General features: G+C 39.4%; 1 long non-coding RNA gene across 3 annotated transcripts; it reads right to left on the reverse strand.

The window, feature by feature from the left end:
• Positions 1–25,533, reverse strand: LOC117813930. Of its 3 annotated transcripts, XR_004631490.1 has the most exons (6): positions 25,248–25,533; positions 23,854–23,933; positions 23,440–23,495; positions 21,246–21,408; positions 16,511–16,679; positions 1–211 (listed from the first exon to the last, which is right to left on the reverse strand). It is a non-coding gene; the product is annotated as an uncharacterized LOC117813930 (long non-coding RNA). The 3 variants fall into 3 exon arrangements; XR_004631489.1 differs by lacking the exon at positions 23,440–23,495; XR_004631488.1 differs by lacking the exons at positions 21,246–21,408; positions 23,440–23,495.
• Positions 25,534–26,474: the final 941 nt, after the last annotated feature.

A 26,474-nucleotide genomic window follows, 5' to 3' on the forward strand; every position in this document is an offset into this window, starting at 1 on the left:
TTCGAATCCAGACTTTAATGTTAAAATGAACAGATATGGATGCAGGCTTCCTTCTCTTTCAGGCTCCATTTCTCTTTCCAACAACTCCTGAGAAAAACACTTTTCCACATGGTTCACTGGCTTGACGCTCACTTTGTCTGTCTGCAGTTTGGTGCTGAGCAGGTAGTGTACAGTGGGATTTGAAAGCTTTTCTGCTGACAACAGCTTCTATCTGTGGACAAAAACCAAAATGGGGAGTTAAAAGATGCTGAAACTCTCTGTAGAGATGAGGGGAACTGCAGAGTCGAATAAAAATACTCTGTAGGTTTGTATTATTGTGCATGACGCCTTCAGAATAGACCAAAAATAGTCATTTTTGATCCATTGTTGCTTTAAAAATACCTAATGTAACAGAAATATGCTGCGTACAGTATGCTGTCAAAGCAACAGCTCTTTGTCCACATCACCTCATGTGATCAGCAGATAAACATCCATGTGTGTTTAAGTAGTCTAAAAGCCCTGTCATGCCCAGAGACGGGACATGTTTACAAGGTTACATTGTAATGAGTCTCTTTGCCAGGCCATTCTCTCATCTGATATGTTCCTGTTGCTGCTGTTAGAGGCCCAAACCATGCTATCATTGTATATACAGGCCTAGCCAGGTCCATCATTAATACTGCTCTTATCGTTTTGTCCGCTGTGATTTCCATCCAAGCCTTTTGTTATCAGTGAGACCCGTATCAAAGCGTGTCTGTCTTGTTGGGACATATAACGGAAGATTTGCTACTCGGCACACTCTCTGTTAGCCGTTGCCTGTCGGGCAGCAGAGCACACACCACAACCTTGACATTAATGATTCAATGAGCACAGTAATTGAGTGCCTTTCTCATTTCCTGGCAGCCAAAATACAAAGCCTGTGCTGGGGAGACAGAGGAGATACAGAAGGAGGAGGATAAGAGGGCAAAAGAGAAAGGCTGAAGGAAAAAAAAATAAAAAAAAGGTATGAGAAAAGGATAGGAGTAAGTGAGGAGGATAAGACACAGAGGGAAGGAAATAAGGATGGCAAGTTAAGTGTGGGGTATGATGGTGAGGGGATCAGAAGCAGAGGACAGCGAGGAAAGAGATTGCTTCAGCTCATCATCCCTGAGGACCTGGATGTGCTCTGGGGTTGACAGTCTTGAGAGCACCTGTCCTTCAGCCTTTAAATGCCCGTGGCATTATCTCCTACTTACCATAGAAGACCAGGCATTCATTTCTCCAAATCACACTCTTTAAAACTTTGGGAAGAAATAATAAAGGAGGTGTGATATAATTCCTGTCATAAGCTCTATTAAGGCTTGCTATTGTTTCAATTTCTCATCCCAGTGTACCATGCTGTGACCATGTGCATTAGCAACACTTATCTATGAAATTGTAGTGTTATTTCTAGTGGTCATGACCACCTGCCTAAACCTGGTGCCCCTGTAATATCCCATTATTACAATCATCATCACTATTATTTTTTTCTGCACAGGCCAGTGTTTCTTTGGTTTCAACATTTTTTTACCCCCTGCGAAACCACCTCAAAGTGGCTTGGCTGGGATGCATCACACAGCCCTGTTAGATGGATAGGATAGATTCAGGTACGCTTTAATCTGTGAAAGTTGTGGGGTTTGAGGCTTGAATTTATCTAAACCAGCCTCAGGAGGCATTTGCTGTCCCTGTAGTTCCTGTAAACTGTACTTAAGAAGGAGATGCAATAGAAAAAAATTGTCATAAATCTTGCTTATGATGAAAATGCTAAACAGATGATGTTGAGCTAGTGTAATACCAATTATTAAAGTTTAGCATGTTAGCATGTTGATATTTATGGACCACATAAGTATAGATAAGTCTGCTATTAGTTGTATTTTGTAGGCATCTATTTCAACATTTATGTTCACTACATAATGGCCCTTAATATAATAAACACAGTTCATTCTGCTAGAGCTACGGATGGCTGTACATACTTTCTGATACGTTATAATCATAGCCACACACTTCAACCACATGGGGCAGGTAAAGAGAAGTCATAGGATCACCATAGTTACTTTGATAAATAATTCACACATTGCCTGTTAAAGGGATATTTGTGATTTTGTTATGACTTTTCTGCTATATGCAACGCATTGAGGCAGAATGATGGGGCCAAATTGTTCCGCCTCTGATTTTACACCTGATATGTTAACAGATGCAAATCTGTGTGTAAGAACAAAGGAATGAAGACCGCAGACCTTTGTCATTGCAGTGTTGTGTAATTGCAATGTGTAAGCAGCTACTGTCAGGCAACCACAAAAGACAATTTGGTTAAAATTTAGTGCAGTGGATTTTAGATATTTACTGGAAATGTAAAGTCAAAATATATTACCTTCAGAACACCATGGTTTGCAGTACCATATTTTTGGACATCTATGCAAATTTTGTTGAGGCATGTCACTGGAAAATAAAAATGCTCACTTTAGCACCAAAGGAAAAACCTTCCTTCTTTATGACCCACAATATCAGTATAAATGATTGTGGTATTCTGTCAGTAATTGCAGAGGGATACCATTAGTGTGACTGATTCTTCTTAGAGCTGTTTCCCCAGTTGTGTAAAGACGCTTTCTCATTTGGACAAACCAAAGGTACGAAGAACAATCTTGAAAATACTGTTTAGTGATATAATACCTGTCTTCAATACTTATAGAACTCAGTGTTTTAGATGTAAATGTTTCAGACATTTAGTGCACAGCATCCTGTCACTACACACATCACATCACAGTTTCTTAATGCAACAAAACAGAGTGTATAGGGCTCTATTTAAACAATCTATAACTCACGGTCTAAGGCACATGGTGCAACGTGATTCGACCACATCTTGCTCGTCAAGTTGCATTAGTTGCATTAATCTGGGTGCTCAGTAAGGCGCAGGGCACAAAGAGGTCCTTCATTTTTGATTTGGTGTTTTGGGCGTAACATGAATCAGCCCAATCAGTGGGTTTTTCTCCATGTCCTCAAGATACCTTTGGCCAACACACCCATTTGGTCGGTCGCCTATCAATCAGATGGTTGGCGGTTTGATCCCAGCCCCCACAGTGACATGCCGAAGTGTCCTTGGGCAAGACACTGAACCCCAAACTGCTCCCACTGTTGTTCAGCGGTGTGTGAATGTGTATGAATGAGATTAGCTAATACTGATGGTCCCATACTATACAGCAGCCCTTACCATCAGTGAGTGAATGTGGTGTGAATGGGTGAATGTGATGGGTAGTGTAAAAGTGCTTTGAGTGGTCAGAAAGACTAGAAAGGTGCTATATAAGTACTATTTATCATTTACTATTTACCCATTGGTGCTAACGTAGGTGCAAATACACTTGCTATTTACACAATGTGGATGTTAAAACCAGGACTGTCAGGTGGAAAATAGCGATGCTTGTGCCATTGCACTACACGCCAATAAACTTTGCACCAGCAAATGTTGTAGTACTCGAGTCCAGGACTCGAGTCACGTTTTGCAGGACTTGTGACTTGACCTGGACTCGAGCACTGATGACTCGTGACTTGACTTGGACTCGAGCACCGATGACTCGGATTTGATCTTGGACTCGAGCACCGATGACTCGGATTTGATCTCGGACTCAAGCATTGACTGCAAAAGTCAATGGCTCATTCCGAAATCGCCTACTATACTAGCAGTACGTACTGATATGTCCAAAATTCAGTATGTAGTAAGTAGTATGTGAACAAGAGCAAAATCTGCAGTAAGCCAAAACTCCCCAGATGTCTACAGATACGGGAAAATATCTCAGCATGCATCGGACCAGTCTGCCTCGCGTACTGTTTCCCATAATGCACAGCGCTCGTTCTGCTTTTTCTTTTTCCTCATTTTTTGACGGGAGGAAATCCGTTTTTGGGTGCTGTGAAAGTTATCAAATTACATATAAACCACTTCCTAACTTTTTAAATCATAAATGGATGCTAAATAAGCATTTTATTTATCGGCTTCGCCATTGTTTACTTCTGCTTTCCGAATCCGGAAATCCAGCGAAGTCTGGCTCAGCATGCTGCATGACAGATCGGACAGAACAGCCATACTACATATTAAATTCAAACGCAGTATGTAGTAGGCAATACCTACTGCCTACTACATTAGTAAGTAGTATGTAGCAGGCCGTTTCGGAAACAGCCAAAGACTGCTGTTCGCATTTACGCACGGCACACAGTGCTGTGGCTTCATTCATAAACTAATCTCCAGACACACCGGCCAGATTTCATTAGAATCACACTGCAGTGGCAGTCAGACCTCGTCAATTTACTAAAATCAAAACTGAAAATCAAACCGGCAACAGCGCTGAGGGAGAGCAGATAGTACAGGATCAGACACATTTTAAATGTCCAGGAAAAACTGCAGATTCTCTGATGTCATATTAAACAAGATAGTTTCCCACCAAACAGTCTGTAGCGTCCTCGTGCTCTAACGTATTCTGGTAAAAAAAATAATAACATTCACCTCTCCCTGTGTCCGCCCCTCCTATCTTACCTGCCCATCCAGGTGAAAACCATCAAACTCTCAAAATGCTTACTAAAATAAAATAATAATAATGCACATGACATTGCCTTTAATATAAACACCAACAGATAAATGACATAAAGTAAAATGACACATCCAAAAGGTCCCACACAGCCAGTCTAACAGTCAATAGTTTGGATTCAAACGGCTGCCCTCCTTTTAATATATGATATTACCGGTGAGGACTCGACTTGGACTCGGACTCGACTCGGACTCAGACTCCGATTTTTCTCTGGTGACTTGGACTCGACTCGGACTTGAACACAGAGGACTCAGGACACGACTCAGACCCGGATTCGGTGACTCGACTACAACACTGGCACCAGCTGTGCAATACAAAGTCGCCTGAACATGTACTGGGATCAAGCTATGGATGATATAAGCAAACAATGTACTGTAGGTTTTGTTACGATCTTACATAGTATCACATTTTAATGGTTGTAGCAGACATAGCATATTTAAGTGTTCCATTTATTGATATATGTTTAAGGAAAACCTCTTCTGACAATTACTTTTTTGTTGCCCTCAATACTCTTATTGGCAAGTTGAAATGGTAGCATACTTTCAAAAGATGATCTGTTGGGGCAACCAACATACCAGAGGTACATCAGATAATGTAGAATATTTTGGTCAATCATTTCTAGACACTAAAGAACTGCTGCAACTGCGATTGGCTCCAAATAAAAACAGGATGCCAGTAGTTTGTCCAATAGGAAAGGTAATTATCAAATGATTGTATAGTGTAATCTCCCTTGCATTCTTGTATTTGGTAATGTTTTTTTTACAAGTAGATAATATAACATTTGCATACAATGTTTGGTTACACTGTGATGAAAGGAGCAATTATAGAAAATCCTATATAAATACAAATGCTGTATAAATAAAATTGTACACCAGAAAACACATTATTAATCACAATTACTACACAAACCATGGGTAAATCTCATTCCAGTCTATTCATTCCTTATTTAAAATGCATTTGCATAAATAATCAATCAACAAAGATTAATAAAGCATATTGGTTGTGACCAGAGTGACATGTGACCTTCCGAACCTATTTTCGTTTTTGACACACTTTCTTTTCCCACAAAATTAATTAGCTTCAGTACTTATTCATAGGAGACAAAATTAATTGTTTTTCTATTGACATTCAATATTCAAAATGGCAAACAAAAGAACATTCTTTAAACTGAAAACTACCAGCAGACATGAGGATAGAAGTTTTATCTGAGGTTTAGACAGCTAGTGCAAATAAAACATCTCATGATTGATATGAACAGGAAAAGACAAATTTTCTTGGCAGTCAACTGTAATTGAATGTCTTTTTCTGTGACTCAACCCCAATTTACCCAGGACGGGCTGCGTCGCATTATGGCAAGTCGAAGCCAATATGTTTTCATTCTAGTCAATGCACATGTGTACACATGTGGCCTGATCTACTAAGCTCCCAAATAACGAGCGCTAATTTGCATGTGCAAATAATAATTTTGCACGTGTTATTTCTGGGCGTGTTGCAGGTGATCTACTAAGACTGTGCGCAAATGATAACGAGTGCAAAAGTGGTGCGGACCACCCTATTTTACGAGGATTTTGCGTGTGCTATCGGCTGTCACCATGGAGAATTAAAATGTATAAATGAAGTTTGAAACCATGGAGTTGGAGGTCTTTGTGGAGGAGGGAAATAAACCAGCAGAGACATCTCAGCGTTAGAAACGCGATTTGGGAGGCCATCTGTGAAAAGGTAAATGATGTGAGTAAAAACAGAAGATCTGCCGATGAAATAAATGCTCCTACTCTACTCCAAAACGCAATCAGTGTTTTGATGGAGTTTAGAGAGCGATTTGATGAGGCTTAGTCTGCAACTCTTGCTCAAGAAAAGTTAGGCGTCACTTGGATGAAGACAGTCGCCTCACTGTCCCAGAGAGCAACTTTCGGGTGACGTTTTTAATGCCTGATATCATCATCCAGCAACTGTCCCAAAGATTCACCAGCTTAAATGGAACTGTGAACATGTTTGAGTCATTTCACCCCAAAACACTGCTGCAAGCACGAGATGAGGAGTTACGCAGAGCTGCCTGGCGCAGCTCGTGACTGCTCATTCTCCAAGTTAAAACTAACTAAAAACCCCTTGATGAGCACGATGGGACAGAATAGACTGAGTGGACATGTCATGTTATCTATTGAGAATGACAGATCAAAGAAAATGGACATACAGTGCATCGTGGACAAGTTCGCGGAGCTTAAGGCTCGTCCAGACAGTGGTGAGTAGGCCAAGTACTTCAAATTGATTTTTTGTTTGTATGTGAACATGTGGGCCGCTGTGCTAATTTTACTAAACTGTATAGCTGCTGATACAGTGACCTACTGTGCTCTCATTAGTTGAAAAAGTTAAAGTGGGTGTCAGAATGATGCGGTCGCTATCCGTGGTGCTGAACTGCTTTGCATTTGTGTTGTTTTATTATTATTATTTTTTTTTTGTTCTCTTGGTTTGATTGACTAAAAAATGTAGTGATGCTTGTAAGCCCAGCTTTTGCGGGCATGTTGTAAAGCGATGCTATGATGAGCTTTGAAGTGACCGCAGCCATGTGTGCGTAACGCTGTGCCAGTTTGCACCTGCCTTTAAAACGTGCTAAATATAGACGCAAAAACAGCGCTCGCTATCTGTTTCCGGTTTGATAAATCACATTGCGTGTGCTAATTGATTACATTTGCATCTCCTCCTCCCAGTATTTTGCGCGTCCTGATGATCTACATGTATTCTGCATATTCATGAAGGCAAACGCGCTAAATGTTTTGCGAGTGCTATTTTGCTCCTGGTTAGTACGTCAGCTTTGCGCGCTATCAAGTTTGCACTTGTTTTTATACACGCAAACCTTTAGTTGATCGGGCCCATGGTGCGCAGTGTTGCGTCTCAGCTCTGTCACGGGAGCTTGCCCCCACGCAGCCAGAGATACGCTTCAAGTATATTTTTGACGGAGCCCGCGCCCACCACGTGTCCATCTGCACAAAAAAGAACAACCTGGACAGGAAGTCAGGCACAAGGATGGAATGCAACATCCGCCAATTTCTAAATAAAACACCATATACAGACTCCTGACTGATCGTTTAGATCAGAAATACTCATCGATTATGGATGTAAGCTGCAAACAGCCACATATCCGTGATCCAGGTCGACTACAACAGGACTTTAAGATAATAACTGTGTCAGAAGGTAACAGGACACATAGAGCAGAATTATTAATATTACACTCATCTAAACCTGCAAAATTGAAACTTTATAGTTATGAAGCATACTCAGAGATGATAGAAGCACAAAAGTAATGGAATACTATCCAAATGAGCAGGATTCAACCACAGAAAGACTCTGTAACCTGTTGTTTGTATGTAGTTCTCTCTATGCTGGACCCAGCTGATCCTGGCTGCTCTGAGCTGGCACTACGCTCCAAACATGCGTCCTGTGTAGCAGAGCGCATGCCGTCAGATGGAACACACGCTGCGCAGCCGTAACGTGATGCATCCTGTATAAATTGGGGTTGAGTCTTTTTCATATTGTTAAACATTGGGTTACATTATCTGCTTCATTTTTCGTTGTGAAACCAAGAGGTGAAACCCAAAAACGTTAACAAAATCCAGGGGAATAAACTTACCCTGAAGCTAAATCAAAACAGAACAGGGTTAATTGCTTCAGCCATGTTTGTTGGTTGGAGAATAGAGTCAGAGACCTCAGCTTATACTGTCAATCTAAAGCCCCAAAAGAGGAGCAGGGAAAATGCGTGGTATGTCAAATGACAGTTTATTCATGATGCAACACATTTGTTGCTCTGTGTTGGTGGTATGCTTACAATGGATTCATTAAAGCAGATGTCCTCTTCATGCACATTCCCACTTATTAATCCTGGCAACCATCATATAAACTGAAAGTGTGTATGTGTGTGGTGTGTGTGTGTGTGTGTGTGGGGGGGGGGGGGGGTTACTCTATGATACACATATGATGCAAATATAACTTAAGAAGTTGGGATCAAGATTACAAAATTCAAACTTTAAATCAACTCAAATTATTAAATAGTTAGATATTTGCCATTGCGTTACTTTTTACAGCTTACAAGTACACACAGTTTTAAAGGGATTTCATCGAAGGATAGGAAAAGACAAACCGCTCTTGAGAACTCTCAATCTGATCAAGATGAGGTTAAAGGATAACAAGAGATAGCTATCAACAACTAATGTGTACACCGATATATGTTCGTACCTATAAAGTAAAACATATTACAATAAGACTCGGCTCAATCTTTGCTAACAGCATCCTTTATATTTGACAATGATGATGATATGTATAGGGGGAGAAAGATCTGGGTTGTTTTGGTAAACAGTCCTCTGCAGCATCTATTCCAGAGAGGAGAAGCTGGAACGGGTTGTTTTCCAGGGTATAACTGGTCTGAAATTATTTCCCTGCTCATATCCTTTTCCAAAATGAAGAAGAAGTTTGCAGCAATGAGTCATTTAATATGAGGCTTCAGAAGCCCAAGTATGCTAAATCAAGAGATTTTTACAACCTAACAGTTTTTTGAAGATCCAATCTCATGTTTCCACAGACAGCATTTAATTGCTCGACTGCAGCAAGAAATACTGTAGGCTTAAGACGGTCAGGATGAAGACAGGTATTGGCTTTGGCTAACCGAGAATTCTGGACTTTTCAGGTATCAATTTCAAATGCATATTTCAGGTGAAAAAAGTGGTCAAATACAGACCCATACTCATAATGGCGAGTTTGACACAATGCAACAGCAGCAGATGGCTGCTCAACAATGAGTGTATTCTGTTTAGTTTATTAGGATCCCCGCTAGCTATCAGATTACATTGCAATATTATTACAACTACTACTACTACTACTACTACTACTACTACTACTACTAGTGGTACTACTACTACTACTACTACTATTACTACTACTACTACTAGTGGTACTACTACTACTACTACTACTACTACTACTACTACTAGTGGTACTACTACTACTACTACTAGTGGTAGTACTACTACTACTATTACTGATAATAATAATAATAATACTTATTCTACTACCACTACTAATACTTCTACTATTGGTACTACTACTATTACTAGTGGTACTACTACTACTATTACTGATAATAATAATAATAATAATAATACTTATTCTACAACTACCACTACTAATACTACAACTACTTCTAATACTTCTACTACTACTTATTATAATAGTACTACCACTACTAGTAATACTAATAATACACTACTACTACTAATATTACTACTTATAATAGCATTAGTAATAATAATAATAATAATAATAATAATAATAATAATAACAATAACAATAATACTATTAAACACTAGAAATAAGATCAATAAATAAAACATTTACATACAACACCAAACATTACAATGATGTATACATATGTATATTACATAGCAACTCACTTTGTTATAGATAATATTACAACATAGACAGGACAAGTACACTCATCTAAACCATCATCAATATACCTGCACCACAACTACAGACAAACCCTCTACAACTTGAAGACACCTCAAATAACTGGACATACATTTGCAGATTAATATAACTTTGGCCTTCAAAACTTCCAATGTTCAGCCAAAAAAAAGAAGTTAGTTCTTGTTAATGTGGCCAAGTGCTTTCTCATTGTGGATTAATGCTGAGTCATTCTAAATGGCTTATCAAAAAGTATAGGCTAGACCTGCTGTTTTTTGAGTGTTCCATGAGATAATGGCTTAGATTTTGGCGCAATATAAATTAAAATTGATGGGTTGAATTGATTGATGAGAAAGTTAATGGAAACTTGGGTGGGAAAAGGGTAAACAAAACAGACCAATTAGTTACAAATTGATCCTTAAACATAAGGATGAGTGAAATGGAAAAAACAGAAAAATTAAAGTTATTCGTAACTTCGCAATTTCAGCCAGAGACTGAGAAGCCAAACAAATCAACACACAACATATTATTTGCTAGTTTACATTATTTGTTCTGGTATTACCTTTCATTATTTTTGGCCAAGAGTCAGACAACACAAATAGCCTTCTCTGTTGTGAGAAAGTGTTATACTCAGGGTCTATTTTCCCATTCAGCAGGCAGCTGTTTTCAATATAATAGCTCTGAAAACTATCACTACGCTACCTCAGGCAGCCACAGAAAACAGTTAAAACTAGTGACTGTTGGACTCAAATCCAACAGGTTGACAAACACAACTCCAAATAAATGTTGCCCCATAACTGCAGGATGTGTTAACAAGCAAGTGTTTGCTGGGAAGTTTACCACATCAATGTGACAGGTGACCATGTATTAGCTATGTGTAACTGGGTGATTAGCCGTTTATGCCCCTCAGCTGGGTGGAAACCAATCGCCTCCGGTTACCTGGTTGTTTGCGGGGATAAATTTGCGTGTCGGAGCTTCCTTCAGTCTCCGCAGACCTTCCGGGTTGAGAGCAGGTACAAATCGTGTGTTAAGAGTGTTCATTGATATTATGTGTGAATAACTTTCACTTTTATTCCAGGACAGTGTTCCTTTGTGTATGGATCTTGGTGTGCCTGCGTACTGTATGGTACGCAGTACGAGCGCGGGGTGATGCTGTGGTAGGGTCCCGGACAGCCGAGATTTGTTGCATCTTACTCTCTTTTGCTGGTTTGCAAAAAATTCTGCATACTTCAAGTGCCATAAGAAAGATGTCACTTTACCTTCAGTTTGAACAAATCAGCCACCAGTAACTCACTTACCACGCATATGGTTTATACGTGTTATATTAAGGCATAATTTGAAACATCAGTACATGATTTTGAGAACAGATTAAGATGTATCATTCCACATTTTCTTTATATTTCAAGACGGCTAATTTGTCATTCCTTTTGATGCTTCACCTCAATTAAGACCGTTAGTGCAGCCGTATAATCAAAGCCTCATGACAGAATTTGAAGGTTACCAGATTGATAGCCCACAGCAGTGATATATGACTTGAGCTGTGCATTGTGTAAGTGAACAAATAAAAGGTAAATGGGTCAGTGAGTGTGTGTTTGAGCACGGCGCTATGCATCCATTCTCAGGCCAGACAGTCTGACTCAGCCACCTGTCAGCAGGAAGAGGCAGATGGGAGACATAAAACGCTCCATGCCTTGACAAGGTAGTCTGTCAAAGTTAGGAAGAACAGTCACAGGGGTAATGTTTTGACAAGGCATTAAATGTCTCCTTCACAGACATCCTGTATGTCATTTCATTAGATTGATGTACAGACACAGATGGCTGTATAATGCATGTCTTCTGGGGGTTCTGAATGCTTGTGTCTTGACTTTTGTCATCCTCTTGCCTACATTTAGCTTTCTCCGCTAATGATTAGCCATTAGTTGTGTCACTCCAAATCTCAGACATGTCCGTTTAATTGAGAGATTAAAATACATTTAAGGATGACTTTCAGCAGTCTATTTTGGATCTCTTTGTCTTTGTTCCTGTTATGTCTATCTCAAGCATAGCATTAGTGTTTCATTGTGTTCCTTACAGACTGAGTTTAATAAAGAAAGTCCAGGTTACCATGTCATGATTGCCCATTAGTCGCCTGCTCAGAGCTCAACACTATAATTAGTGTTAAAAACATTTCCTCACCTCTCTCCTGCTGTTCTCTTTCACCCCACTCTCCAGTTTTCATCTCCTATACACAGGTCTGTCAAAGTTTAGATATCTCAATTCAGGACGAGACAATTACATCCAGTCTTTGCCACAGGGCATGCCCTGAGCTCCAACAGACCTTTTACCCTGAATCTATCCATAATGATCTGTTTGGTTACCAGTGGGTTTTTTTCCAGAATCTTTTAAATGAGTGGACTCCACCTGAGGCATTGCCAACAGAAATGACTTGCAGTCAAGTGTGTTTATATTTTTACTGTAATGCTCTAAAAATAGGCAGGCTAATAACTTCCATTGTTCAGAGCCTCTGTGGTAACTACAGACTGCAGTATAGACCACAGTACTTAGTCCTAGCAGAGCTATCAAATCAGACATTTTAGTTATCCCATTTTGATTTTGAAATTTGTTGTTAGTGTGAAGTACACTGACTGTCAGGGGATGATAACATGTCGGCTGTCATGTTTACTGAATGATGTCAGCTAACTGAGAGATTGGCTGTACATTTTTTATACACCCTGATGAAACATTTTCTGTCAATAAGTGGATCACATGCATTCCAAATTATGGTGGATGAGCCTAACAGATCAGTCCTAATGGGTCAGCTGTGATCTGTAACACTGGCTGTTTTCGAAACCACCTGCTACATTCTACCTACAAATGTAGCATGCAGTACTTACTGCATACTGCATGCTGTGTTTGAAGGTAGTATGCAGTATGACTTCTATTGGATCTGTTATGCAGTATGGTGGGCCAGGTGTCGCCGGATTTCCATTTTCGGTATGCGGAAGTAAACAACGACCAAGCTGATAGCAAAACTGTTTTTTTAGCATCCTTTTAGAGTGCCCCCAGTCACAAATGGAAAAAAGAAGATGTGGAACGTTAGCGCTGTTCATTGTGGGAAAAAGTACACAAGGGAGACTGGTCCGCTGCATTCTGATAAATTTTCCCAAATAAGTACGTCATCTGCGTAGTTTTGTCATATTACATATTTTGCTCTTGTTCCCATACTGCATACAACATACTGAATTTTGGCCAAATCAGTACATACTAGTTGTATAGTAGGCGGTTTTGAAAACAGCCAATGATAGCAAGGGAAAAAATTGCGCGGTGCGGCAGTATTTAGCCAGTGTTGGACTTGCTCACAGTTTACCTGCCATTCATAATTTTGACCAGAGCATTCTTTTCATAAACATATCCTCCTAATGATATCAAACCATCACAGTCCATGTGTCCAACACACATTTGTAACCAGCTTCTTGCATCTTGCATGTGAAACCAGTGAGCTAGCATGTCCTTATATAATCTACTGTAAGCAATCAGCAGTGACTCATTATTACATCTGAAACATAATATTTCTTATATTGTTTGAATTCCGGCTGCTACACTAGTAGCGTTACCGTAATGTCATTCATCCTGCAGGTGCTACTGTGTGATGTGCTGCTATGTGATGTTTTTAAACTGGATTTATTTTTGGAAAAGAGGCCATGAAGGTTGTATATGCACTTAAGTTGTACACAGTTGAATCATTGCACACCTGCCCAAATACACAAATGTTGGGGAGAGGGAGAGAGTGAGATGGAGCGCAGGTGCTCCACACTGATGCGGCTTGTCCGGCTGTTCTGCTCTGTACACAACTGTGCAAACATATGCTGACGATGGCACTGTGAACATCACTGAAAAATGTTGGCAGATTTTCCTGCCCCAAAAGTATCAGACCTGTAGTTAAGTGCATCAAAAAAGCCACTAGATTTTCAGTCATTGTTCAAAAAATTAGAGACAGATAGTATTAGGTTCACACAACCTCTGATTGGTAAATTTATTAACAGTATCTAACATGATACTGAATCTGTATAAGCCTTGTTATTTGGTATTCATGCCTCTAAGAGGTATTGCCCATGGAGTAAATGTTTCCTTTCTCTGTATTACACTGGGGGAGGGGGGGGGGGGGGGAGGGGTGAGAGAGACTGTGTAATCTTTTCATTACCTCTTTATCCTTTAGGGTAGGCATGCACCAGTGTGCATATACGTAAAGTCTGCAGCGGATAAAATTAAGGGATAGTGACAGTGTCTAGAGGCTAACATGAACATTTGTATTTGAATATTTTAATTTCCCTTTTAAGTATTTATTAATCCAGTTCCTCACATATTGCTGTGTTTACTGGCATCAAAATGAAAATTATGCAGGATGCTAATGCCATACAAGCATGAGGGTAACAAGCTAAATTAAAATTAAGTTAAAATGCATAGTTGTGTGGCATTTTTTCAAAACAGCTGATATATGGGTGTTTTCCCCCTCTAACATCGCATACCCTCCAACCTCTCTTCAGCAGCTGTATAGTATAATCTGTATTACCTCAATGTTGTGCCAAAATGTAGTCACTTCTCACCTGCTACGCACCCTTATTCTTGAGACAGGCCTCTACAACACCACTGAGAAAATTGAATCTGCCAGTCAACTGAAGCACCACACTTATCTAATCCAACCTGCAATACGGGGTTATGCTCTATTGCCTTTGCATAACACCGTCTCCATGTATGTAATGCCAGCCCCCACCGAGGTGGAGCCGAGGTATTGTCATATTACTTTTTGTACACCAAAGCCAGGTCCACCTCTGGGTAGCCTGCTTTTTTCATTTTTCTGTTGCTTTCTGTTATTGTCAGGGGTTCTCTCCAGGGCATCAACACTAAAGTTCACATTACTCACATAATCACAAGCGCTTACTATGTAAATGCACACATAGCCGATCACTCTGAAGGAGGGAGAAAAAAGATACATAGAGTCACTGAGAACTCATGGTGCCAGGAATTAATGCCTTTCTGCTTAAGTCAGCAAGGGAGATGTTAATGCTGCTCTGAGAATTAATGGAAGTATTGGCTTACAAACATTTGGTAATACATTATTGTGGCTCCAAGCGACCAACTTCTCTGGGGTTGTTTTTCAATTGCATAAGCCGCAGGGGAAGTACTTCCTGTTTTAATTAGATACTGGATAAGCAAATAGTAACTCAGATAAACTGTAGGCTCTGTGGTCAGCTGTTTCCTATTTCACAAAAAAAGATGGTCCAATTTTTAGTGTTTACTATAAAACAAAGTTATTATTTGTGAAAGTGCTTGGATAGTTGATCAAGTTAGTGATCAATAGGTATATCCACAAGGGCTACGAGTATGAACTTTTGATTGAGAATGAATGAATCATTTACAAGGAAACTCAAAGAGACAATTTATTTGTGTTTAACAAATATTTTATGCTTTCCTATGAGAAATACAAGCACCCAGTAAATGAACATAGACCTGCTTACTTGTTTTACTACTAGAGAAAACAAAATGTCTAAAATGGGGAAATAAACACAGGTAAAGTCGCTTGTCTAGTCTTCAATGAAACTTGTTACCCAGATCCAAACTGGCGCCATATGTGGTGATGTCACAACTGTCAAAGCTTCCCAAAAGAAACACGCTGCTAACAGCTCAGTTCCAGCTGTCAACAGTGTTCTGCGCTTTTCCCGGTGTGTTGAGTTGTGAAGTGACCAAAATGACACAGATCAGAGCAATGACACCATGATGTCACTGTCTGTGAAATTGTCTGATTCTCCGAGGGGTGTTGGCAAGCTTGTCAGACAGCTGTACAAGCTAGCAGATAAATCTAATGGCACTTTTTTGACTGCTTGACATCAGGAACCTCAGGAAATTTACCTTCAGTCCAAGTGTGGAAATTGGTTCTCTCTTGGCCAAAGTTTTAGCTCCTGTTACATGCAAAGATCATGTTTACCACCTTAATTCAGTGCAAGTGACTAAGGTTTGTCATTGGGATTTTGGATGGGGATATCCTTTGTTCAAAAAAGGACACAAAAAAAGTACTCAGTAGATTCTCACTGGCATTATATACCTTCCCCATCTCTCTTTTACCTTGGGCTGGCTGTATTTGCAGTACGCATTGAAAGGCACAAAGCTGTGTCATAGAATAATGGCTTTTTGTCCTTCAGTGGTCTAATTTGCTTTAATGTTGCAGATCTTCAAGAATGCTGGAACACTTGCGACAGCAGTTTGGGGTCCAACATTTTGTTCCTAAGGCTCCCTAGTTCCTAGAACTATTTAGTCTAAAAGGCCAAAAATAGTTTCCACTTAGGGGAAGCACACAGCTACTGGAGGAACGTCTGTGTTTGTTTTTCTTCTCTGACTAAAGCCCCCCAAACATTTTTAAATAAAAATCTTCAGTAATTACAAAAAAATTAAGTAATTAAAAGTGTTTGGCAATTTGGCATCTGGCAGAGTAATAGCAAACATTAAAAGCTTCCTACCTTATCTCCTCATTTGGTCTTTTCCTGGAACTCCATTCTGCCTGTGCTGGCTAACTGTGCCTCAGAAAGAGATGTTCTGGATTCCTTTCAAGTAGCAAAGGTGCCACTTGGCCCAGGAAGTCTGGCTGGAAATCTATCGGATTGCCGCGTGCATAGACAGTCCTCCCAGCTGTGGACATGGATGGAGCAGGCCTGTGTTAAAACATGGCAGTGTGGTCCGGGCAGAGTTGTGACTGAGTGTTTGCTCAATGCAAATACTAAAACATGACACATTGACCAGTTTGACCATTACTGTCAGAAAAATTAATGTTTGTTGCATATAAAACTGTAGAAGCAGAATGACCCTTTATCTGTGGTGAGGGAAGAAGCATGTGATATCCATTAAAACTATTGAAATGCATAGCCCTGTTTATGTTATGTCATCTATTTATTAGCTCTAAAGCCAGAGTGGTCCATATATTAACAATGCTTGAACATGCTTGATTAAATGTTCCCTTTTGAGGCTGAAAAAATACTACTTTTCTGTAAAAATTGATAAATTATCACTTCCTGCTTTTTGCTAACATAATTAAACATTTTGACATAGATTTATGCAAATCAGATTTTCAATTAATTTAGGAAATCAATCCATCTACTCAGTGGAATTGAATATGTCATCAAGAGTATTTTTTTTCTTTTTTCCTCTGTAGCACCATTGTCATGGAATTTTCATAGCCGGATATATACGTATGTATGTAAGAATGTTTAACTCTTGTATCTTTCCCGTCTAAGTGTCAGGGGCAGTAACTTCCAATGGAGTAACTAAAAATTTCCAATGTCAGCCGAGGCTGCTGGGTGATACGCGAGACAGGGTCACTGTAGTAATCAAGGTCTTTCTCTCTGTTCCTGTCTTTATCTGTGTGTTACGACTGACTTAGTGTCTCCAGAGTAGAGCACCGCTCTTCTTCCCAATTGTTTTGTTTCCTATTGTCCAAATATGGGTATCTAGCTTTAGTGTCGTCTTTGGGGATAAAGTACCACGCCTGAGGAATTGTCTGGCAGAGTTGACTTGGCATTACACTGCACTCTCCTGCCTGTGCACTGTTATGTTATTTCTCCTTGGCCAAGTTCTACATAAACTATTTCAACGTAAGCGTCAGTCTCCTGAGTCTTCTGTGTCCAGTTCCAGTTTATTGATGAATTTCACCACAACCATCTCATTTTAAATTTTTCTGCAGTTTTAATCACATATGTTAATTTGTATGCAAGCATATTTATGGATAGATTTGAATCAAAACAACACATATCACAGCAAATCAAATTATTTGGTACAATGTTATGTTTCATTGTGTGAGTATAAAGTTAATACTTCATACACATGCAAAAGCCCAACACTCTACCTCTGAGTAAAGCCTGATTTATACTTCTGCGTCGAATCGACGGCGTAGCCTACGTCAGGGGCCCGCGTAGCTCCCGTACTTACGCAGAGGTCTACGCACGTAGCTGACGTGCACCTCCTCCAAAATGTAACTACGCGTAGAATCGACGCGGACTGCAAGCCCTGTGATTGATCCGCTCGTCGGCATTGTATTTCCCACATTTACAGTACTTCCGGGATCCCGGACATCGGCTGCACATCGGCTGTGTATTTCATCTCCTCCTCTCTATTCTTCATGTAATCATGTCTGTATGATAAACAGCAACATGTTTCAGCTGTAGAGTAACATTACACGCTCTGAATCAATGTGGAAAAGTAAACAGAGATTGTAGCGGGGCCGGAAGGAGGCGACCGGCTATCAGAGAGAACGAACTGTTTCTGTGTTTTCTGTTTCTTTGTAATTGGTTAGAGCAGGGCTATGCAACTGTATGTCATATGCCATGTTTGTGCATGTTGTTAATTCCAATCCAAAACTAGTCCCCTCCCTAAAAAAAAAAAAAAAGTGATTTATGTGAAGGGCATGGTACAGGCAGGCCTAAAATAAATTACAGTTGAGTACAGAAAATGCCTCAGAGTGCTCTCAGTAATTGGGTGCAGTGAATGAACTTTGCTCATAACCCTTATATTGTTTTGGTAAATATGAGGTTCGGCTTTCAAGCTGCAATATTGTTCACAAAGACAAAAGTTCCCTCTTATGGGAGAGATGTCATGCACTCGCTGTGAAAACCTCCAGTTGTGGCACTGCAATTTCAGTGCCTAGGCTGCTCTCTTTCTTACACTCAGGCTGTCATTCAGGCTCGTGTCATGTCACAGAGGATGCCCAGTGAGAAGAGGAATGGAAAAAAAACAGTGGGTAAGAAGCAACCAAAACAGTGAGGCGTATAGGAGACAGCAAAGTATAAAATAGCAGGGGTAAAATAAGAAATTCATCTCTTCCTCTGACAACTATCAACAATCTAACACCCCAGTATACGAGAGCACACATTTTAAGGCCATGCACCCCAGGCCCAAGCAGCATTTCTTTCTTTTTTTGGAAAACTTTAGGTCAAAGGAGAAACACTGTCACCTGTAAAGTGCTGCACAAGTTAGCATCTGGCTATCAGCTTCTGAGAAAAACCAACGTGACATCATCCATGTGTTAGTAGACTCACATAGTGAAGCTCAGGTTTGGCAGGAGAGCTGTCAACATGTTGATTTTGGATTTTAAGAGTGGGGATGGGGGCTATTTTCAGATACGGTGATCGAGTGTGAAAGGTTCTGGGGAATAAAAAGTGCTATCAAAGTTATACTTAAAGCAGGCTTTGAAGGCCAAAGAACATATGGTGGAGTTTGTGGTTGCTTCGTGCCTGTTTTCTTCACTTTGGTAGATGTCTCTTTCATTCAGCTTCCTGTGTGTTTTAACATCGCTGCTTTCTGTGCAGTTTTCTTCCCCTCGTCTTCTTTTCTCTGAAGTGAGATGGTCAGTATCTTTGTCAACAGGAAGAGATGAAATCATAAACTCTATGAATGTTTAATGTTATTTTCTACAAACTGATTTGAAATAACGTGATCTGGTTGTCCCTGGCAAATCTTGCTGTTAAGAAATGATTGTCATGTATGGGTTGTTACTAATAACATTTACATTTTTAATACAGCTAGGTGAGTAGGAAAGCTAGGTAATACAAAAAGATATAACTTATATTACTTTTTCAAGGGGAATTCAGAAAATGAGTCGTCTACTGTATTAATTGTCTGTGTATTTGCCAGTGTTAATTTAGTTAACGAAATTATGACGATAAATGTTCGTCAACGACTCATTTTTTCATGACGAAAACGAGACTATGACGAGCTTAAGTACAACACTGATAATATTAACTCTGATGAAAATATGTTTTGATTTCGTTGACGAGACGATGACGAGACGAAAACTTTAATGACGGACAGTTGGACATGAAAAATCCATGTTTTCCCCCGCTGTGCGTCTAATCTTTAAAGATAAAAGTGATGCATTCCTGTGAAAGGCGCAGTGTTAGCTTGGTCACTACCTGCAGTGCTGTGTGAACCAATTCTCCCCACCTCCATGCCAAGACATAACCGGGGGACGTCTGTTTAATATTTAATGTTTGTTGTTTTTGCCGCTCTCACCGTAAAAACCTCTGCGTCTACAGCTTGATTTAATCCAGTTTGGTGAAACATCAGACACAGTTAGTGAGTTTTGATCAACTCCTTGTCATCAAAGATGCAGATGCATTTCAGAGTGCCGTGAACTGACTGTCCAGTGCCTCTGTCGCTGCGAGGTGCATTCATGGACCGTCGTAAATGTGCAATACAGCCCTTTCATGGCATTTTTCTGTGAGTCAAGAGAATCAAAATACAGTCACAGTGGTCACAGCAAGATTGTTTTCTTTTGACTTTTTAGCAGGGCCAGGCTGAATTATTTAACTTAAGATATTACACTTAAGATATTACACAAGCAAAAGTGTTAAAGGAGTGAAATGTTGACAATTTTAACACTTGGTATAACCCTGATACCAATATCTGATCGACTACATGAATTATTTAAAGAATGAAGGCGTTTCGACAAAAATCAAAGGCTAAAATGTTTTGAGTTTCCTCTGGCTAAAACTAGACTAAAAAGGGCTGAAAAGACTAAAATGTGACTAAAACTAACAGGCATTTTTGTCTTAAGACTAAGACTAAGACTAAATCTAAAATAGCCGCCAAAATTAACACTGGTTCTTGCCCAACAAACCATCTTAATGACCAACATACATTTTCATATTACCACGTGTCACAAACAGCACCATTTTATTCCTGCTTATTGCATGTTCTATAACATGAATACACACTTTGAAAACTGTGAGGGTTTAAGACAATACTTGATAGACTTGTTACGGAGCTTGTATTTGAGGTAGACATCCGATTCAGAAGTACTATCCCTTGATATTGAAGAAACACTTGATCTTGCTCGACTCTGTTTATGTCTCATCGTTTGTCTGATACAGTTTGGTCACATATTGTTTGTCTAAGGCCTTCTGGTCTGGCACTGTTTCTCTGAGGCCGTTTCATTCAAGGCTGCACTGTCTGATCTTGAATTGGAAGACACCTCACGACTTGACAATTTTTCCTCTTTTATGTCTGAGTTCATTCGGCCTTGAGAGCTGTGCTACTTTGTATGATGTCTGTGAACTAATACTGAAGTCTGTGTATGTTCTAACACCTGTACATCAATATGTTTCCCTTTGGATGTTCTCACCGGCTGTGTTCTGTTTCAATATTACACATTGACAAGTGTTGGATGAAGCCAGCATGCTGAGCATAATGATATACTTGTTTAACCTTGCCATGGAGTGTGCACTTCTGGCCCTGTGGATGGATACAGAAGCTGGCCCCTAGCAGTGACGGCACTCAGGATACGGGAGGTGAGTGGAGTGCCCTTTGTGCTGTGACATGAAGAGAGACTCTTTGAAGATCAGACGGTCATAAGGGGGGCACCGAGGTCCTGCCAGTCAAGCACAATTAAAACCTCTTGAGATAACAAGAAAGGCCTTCCTCTAATCCCACCTAATGATGTGTGGGTACATGTTGGAGAACAGGATAGTGGTACTAGAATTAGGAAGAACAGCATATTTTTTTGAGTCATATGGATGCTACACATTCATTTTTATACTACCATATAAGTATAAGTAGACGTGGTTCTCATTTTTGTTGCTGCACTGTGTTTGACCGTGTTAAATAAAGGGTTCTGCAAAAATTTGAGCTAAGAGTGCTTTAATATTCTACCTCTTTTTGCTCATACATTGAGGAATAAGCACTGTATAACCTCATTGCCCTCTTCTGGAGGAGCAGAACACAGCATCATTCTTTGAAATATTTTTTGCACATCTGCTGCCTTTTCATATATAACAAAGAAAGTATATATGTTATATATGTTCATGACTCAACCTCTAATCTTTTCTGAAGTCTGTATCTCACACACTCTGCCTATGATCTCATTTTCATAATTTAGGCTCTAACACAGCAGCGTGATTATATAACAACTCATATCTTGACACAAAAGCAGGATGGCAGTTAGAGGACAATAATGAAAGGGCTCTTTAGATCACACAAAGATTACTCACTATGCAAGCTGCTAGTGACAGAATTAATTTTAAGGACATCCCTTCCCGCACCCAATCATGTATTTAGTCTGCACAAACGCATTCTCATGCTCAAAGTGAAGGCAGAATCATCAAAAAAAAATGTCTGGATTCCTTTCATCGCTTCTTGTGCTGAGCTTCTTCATTGTGATTCTGTCATCATTCATACCTGTCAATCACTTTGCTCCCAAAGACTCAGTACAAACACCCTTTTCTCAGCCCATCAGAGTTGCCCTATTGCTCAGTTTAAGCTGCTTTTTGTCACTTTATACCAATTAGTGTCTCCCCTCATTCTCACACTCAAATATTTCACAGCTGTACAAAAGACGCATATGTAGGCTCTATTGTTTGCTGTTAGAGTTAAATCTGAGACCACTTTTTTGTTTTAAATATGCTCTTAGAGTAATTGCAAGCACTTTCCTGCAACATTTGTGAGGATTTTCGTTAATGCAGGCACAATGTCACAAACAGATTCAGTGACCAGAAGTCATGTCAAACCTTTAGGTTCAGGTGTGTGATATTAATCGTCCAAAAGTCTATTAAAGGTCCAAAATACCAGCTCAAAGGAAAAATTTGTTCTGAAAAAGTAAGTCAAATATGAGCCTAACCCTCCTCTTGAGGGAGTAGATGCCTTAACTTTGATGTTATAGCATTTGGTGACGCAATTCCAATAGGCGATGCTGCTTCTCTAACTCTGACGTCTAACTAGCTTTTAACAGAATATTAAGTGAATGCACTCACTGCTGTATCATCTGCTGTTTTTGTGTTTTTGTCTTGTATAACCCTTGTCCCTGTTGCTCACAGCCTCTGCAGCATGTTTAGTATTTTACAGTGAGTGACAAACATAAGCTTAAACATGACAAAAAGAAAAAGCTGAAACAGAGTGATTCATTGATGTGATGACATCCATTTACACACACTCTCAAATACTTTGATACTTTGTGGTGGCATTGATATTCAAACTTTCAATATTCAATCTAAAAAAAACTTTGCAATATCAATAAGAGACATTTTGGTCCCTGGGCCTTTTTATTTGCCCCTCAACAGGTTTGTTTGTTAACAATTCCACCACCCTTCCTCCGTCTGTGTCCAGCATTCACAGCCCGCACCACGGCATGTTCATTCCTGCTCTGCTCTTCCTCTTAAAACTTGACAGGATGACAGCTCTTATAGAGAAACAAAATGCCACTAGCTGTCAAGCGACGAATGAAACAAAACTGCCTATCTGTTTCTGAGTGCACAGGGGAAGAGTCAACACAATTTGAGCAGCAATTTGGACAAAATTGATATTGACCACATATTGGCCACATGGAGAAGAGAATCAGATAAGACTATTCACTCTTGCAAAATGCTCTCATGTTCATTCTTTTAGCATTACCTAGTTATGTTATTACCATTTCAATGCCAGAGGCTGGAGCTCTAGTGTGCAGGGTTTCTCCTGTCCAGCGCCCTAGAGAAAATTCAATCATGGATGTATACAGGAAACACTAATTAGGTTTTAGTTCAATTCAAGTCATTCTGAGTGCTGTCCTTCAGCATAATGCGTCCTTGTCTTCAGAGTGCCCAGGTCCTGTATTCCAGACACACAAATAGCTTTGTAACAAGATGACCAACATGTTATGATTGGTATTTAACATGCTGAAAGGCTGCATAGTTGGTCTAATTTAATGGGTATGGTGTAGGGAATGGGGGTTTATGGTGGCATAGTGGATTTATTTAAACAGATTTTTAATGTTGTATTTGCACCATGTGGTAGGACTTGCTCATCAATGATTGTATGTTTAAATAGTGTGAGGAAAAAGGGTTACCTTTAAAGCCTGTAGGGTGTAAGTTGTGATATTGTGGATTCCCTATCAGCTGTCAAGGGATTGTAGTTGATGAAACTGCCCTTAAGGAAAGAAATGGTTTGAAGAAAAGGTTAAAAAGCACGTAGTTGATATTTCCTTAATGGTCTATTCATGATCTGTCCTATCTCATTATGTGGTAACTATATTGATTTTCACCTCAAGTTTAACCAAGATGGCAGCTCTGTGGTTTTTAGTCGATAGATGGCTCCTCGATTAGCTAAGTAGAGTCCAGTCTTACACTTGTCAACATACAGATGGCCAACAAGCTTTAAGATAACCTGAAGATACATTGCTACTCTTATTGATTCTGTTTTGTAATGAAACAGATGCTTATGTCACATTTAAAATGTCCAAAAAAAACATATGCTTCTATGCAGCGTTTGAGACCTGCCACTCATCCTGACTTGTTGAGACATAACAACCAAGCTTCAGTTGAGCCATTATCTGGACAACTTGAAAGCCATTACCAGCAATGATGGAAAGGATTCCCACAGGGACAATAGATGGACAGTTACATAGATGGCAGGTGATGAGGTGGACAAGGGAACATAGGCAACGGTTATAGCTCCCATTCCTCATACTCAATTACAGTGCTGGGCTCACAGGAATCTAAATGAATTCAGCTTATGGCAGGGTTGTCATTTTGATGGTGGTTGTATGGACCAAAAACCTCAGAAGAGCAAGGTGGAATGGTACAAATGGACATTTGTGAGATAAAAGTGCCACACACCTTTAATTCTTCCATGGGTCTGCGCCTGTAACACAGGGCATTGGGGGAATATAATTTTTTTACTTTAGAGCCCTGTGTGGAGAATTTGAATTTGAAACAAATTGGAATTAGAAATTATACCTATTTACGTCTTACAAAAACAACTAAGACCATCAACAAGTCTGACAATGTATATGTAGTAATGTTGATGCCTGTAACTGCTGAAGAAGATAGGTGTCAGATGAGACATTTAGTGACACACTGCAGAAGCAAAGTAAATAATCTCAGGACTCTTAAAAAGGCTTGGTCAAACTTAAATGATCCATCTGCTGTTTAAATACTAGATAATGTTGCTTCTGCCTGTCTTTAGATACTTCTTCTCTGTATGCTGGACAAACAGACCTTGTCCCAACTGCCATCAGACTTTTAAAAAGCCAATTGTTATATTTATGTATGATATTTATTTTCTTACCATTGCCTTTTTTACTTAGTTTAGTATGTTGTTATTTATTTCTATTGTCTGTGTGATTGCTGCTGCTGGCTGTCAAACAAATTACCCCTTTGGATGATAAAGATTACCTTGATTCTTCATATTCACAATATCTGGAACATTCACTGTTAAAAGAGAACAAAAAATAATACTTACAGATGCACAGTAAAGCGAAGATTTTTAGTAGGTATCACATTATCAACAGGGGGCGCCAAAATCAATGCAAATTGAATGACATTCAGTAGTGGAGCCAATACCTGCTGAGGTAACAGGACATGTTGGCTGTTACAGGTAACATGTCTTGGCTTGTTTCTTCATGACCTGGCGTTGTGATTAGTAGTTTTTTTTTGTTTGTTTTTTTTACAGATTTTCACTCCAACACTTGCATTACTTATTTAAAAATGCAAAAAGTTGTAAGTACTCATTTCTGATTGATCTTTGTAACCTTTACCAAATTTATGAGAAACACTGGAGAACATGACAAACAGCTACACAATTGTAAGACTCAAACAATGACAACTGACAAAGGAAAGGGGAAACAGATAAACTATACACACAGGGTAATCAACACAGGTGTGACAGAAGACACAGGTGAAACCAATTAGTCAATCAAACTGGAGGGAAACACGAGGGCAGGAAGTGAAACTAAACCAAACACATGGATCAAGAACTACTAAATAAAGCAGGGCATACTACAGACTTTACACACAGGAGGGTATACATAGTGGATCAAGAAAAATCTAACTTAGGTAGATGATTACAAATGCTCACACAAGGAGAGCTTAAAAACACACTCAGGAAATAACTAACATATAACATTAGGAAAATCAATACAAAGACATGAAAGAAAAGGCACAGAAAACTGAATAACCTTGAAGTGGAAAAAAGAATAACCAAAAATCACTAAAAGAAAACTTAGAACAGACCACACATGACAAACTTTAGGAGTGTTGGTGTTACCAATTACATTGTATGTACAGTACATGAAAAATATTTTTTAAAGCAAGGCAGTTATTGTAAACACATAGAGAAGCATAATAATATTATTTGTTTTAAGCTTTAAACTACGAGCTCCCCAGTGTCCTGAACATACCAATGAAATATTTCTTATAACAGCACTCTGTTATATATTTTAGGTCAATATTAGAAGGTAAATTTACTCTCAATCATGACTGGCCTTCTGTTGAACTGTCAAGCCCAAATTTTGTCCTCTGCAGCTTTTACTGTGTGTAGCGACAGGGAGAGTTGAGAGACAAAAAAAAGAAGAAAAAAGGCAGAGTTTGCTCTCCAAAGGGAATGTACTTTTTTATGGTTTAGCAGGCTTTACTGCATATTTTTCTGGTTTCCTGCAGCTCTGCATGAATAAAAAATACCAACAAGGCT

Source organism: Notolabrus celidotus, chromosome 6 (assembly GCF_009762535.1).
Source record: "Notolabrus celidotus isolate fNotCel1 chromosome 6, fNotCel1.pri, whole genome shotgun sequence".
Classification (NCBI taxonomy): Eukaryota; Metazoa; Chordata; class Actinopteri; order Labriformes; family Labridae; genus Notolabrus; species Notolabrus celidotus.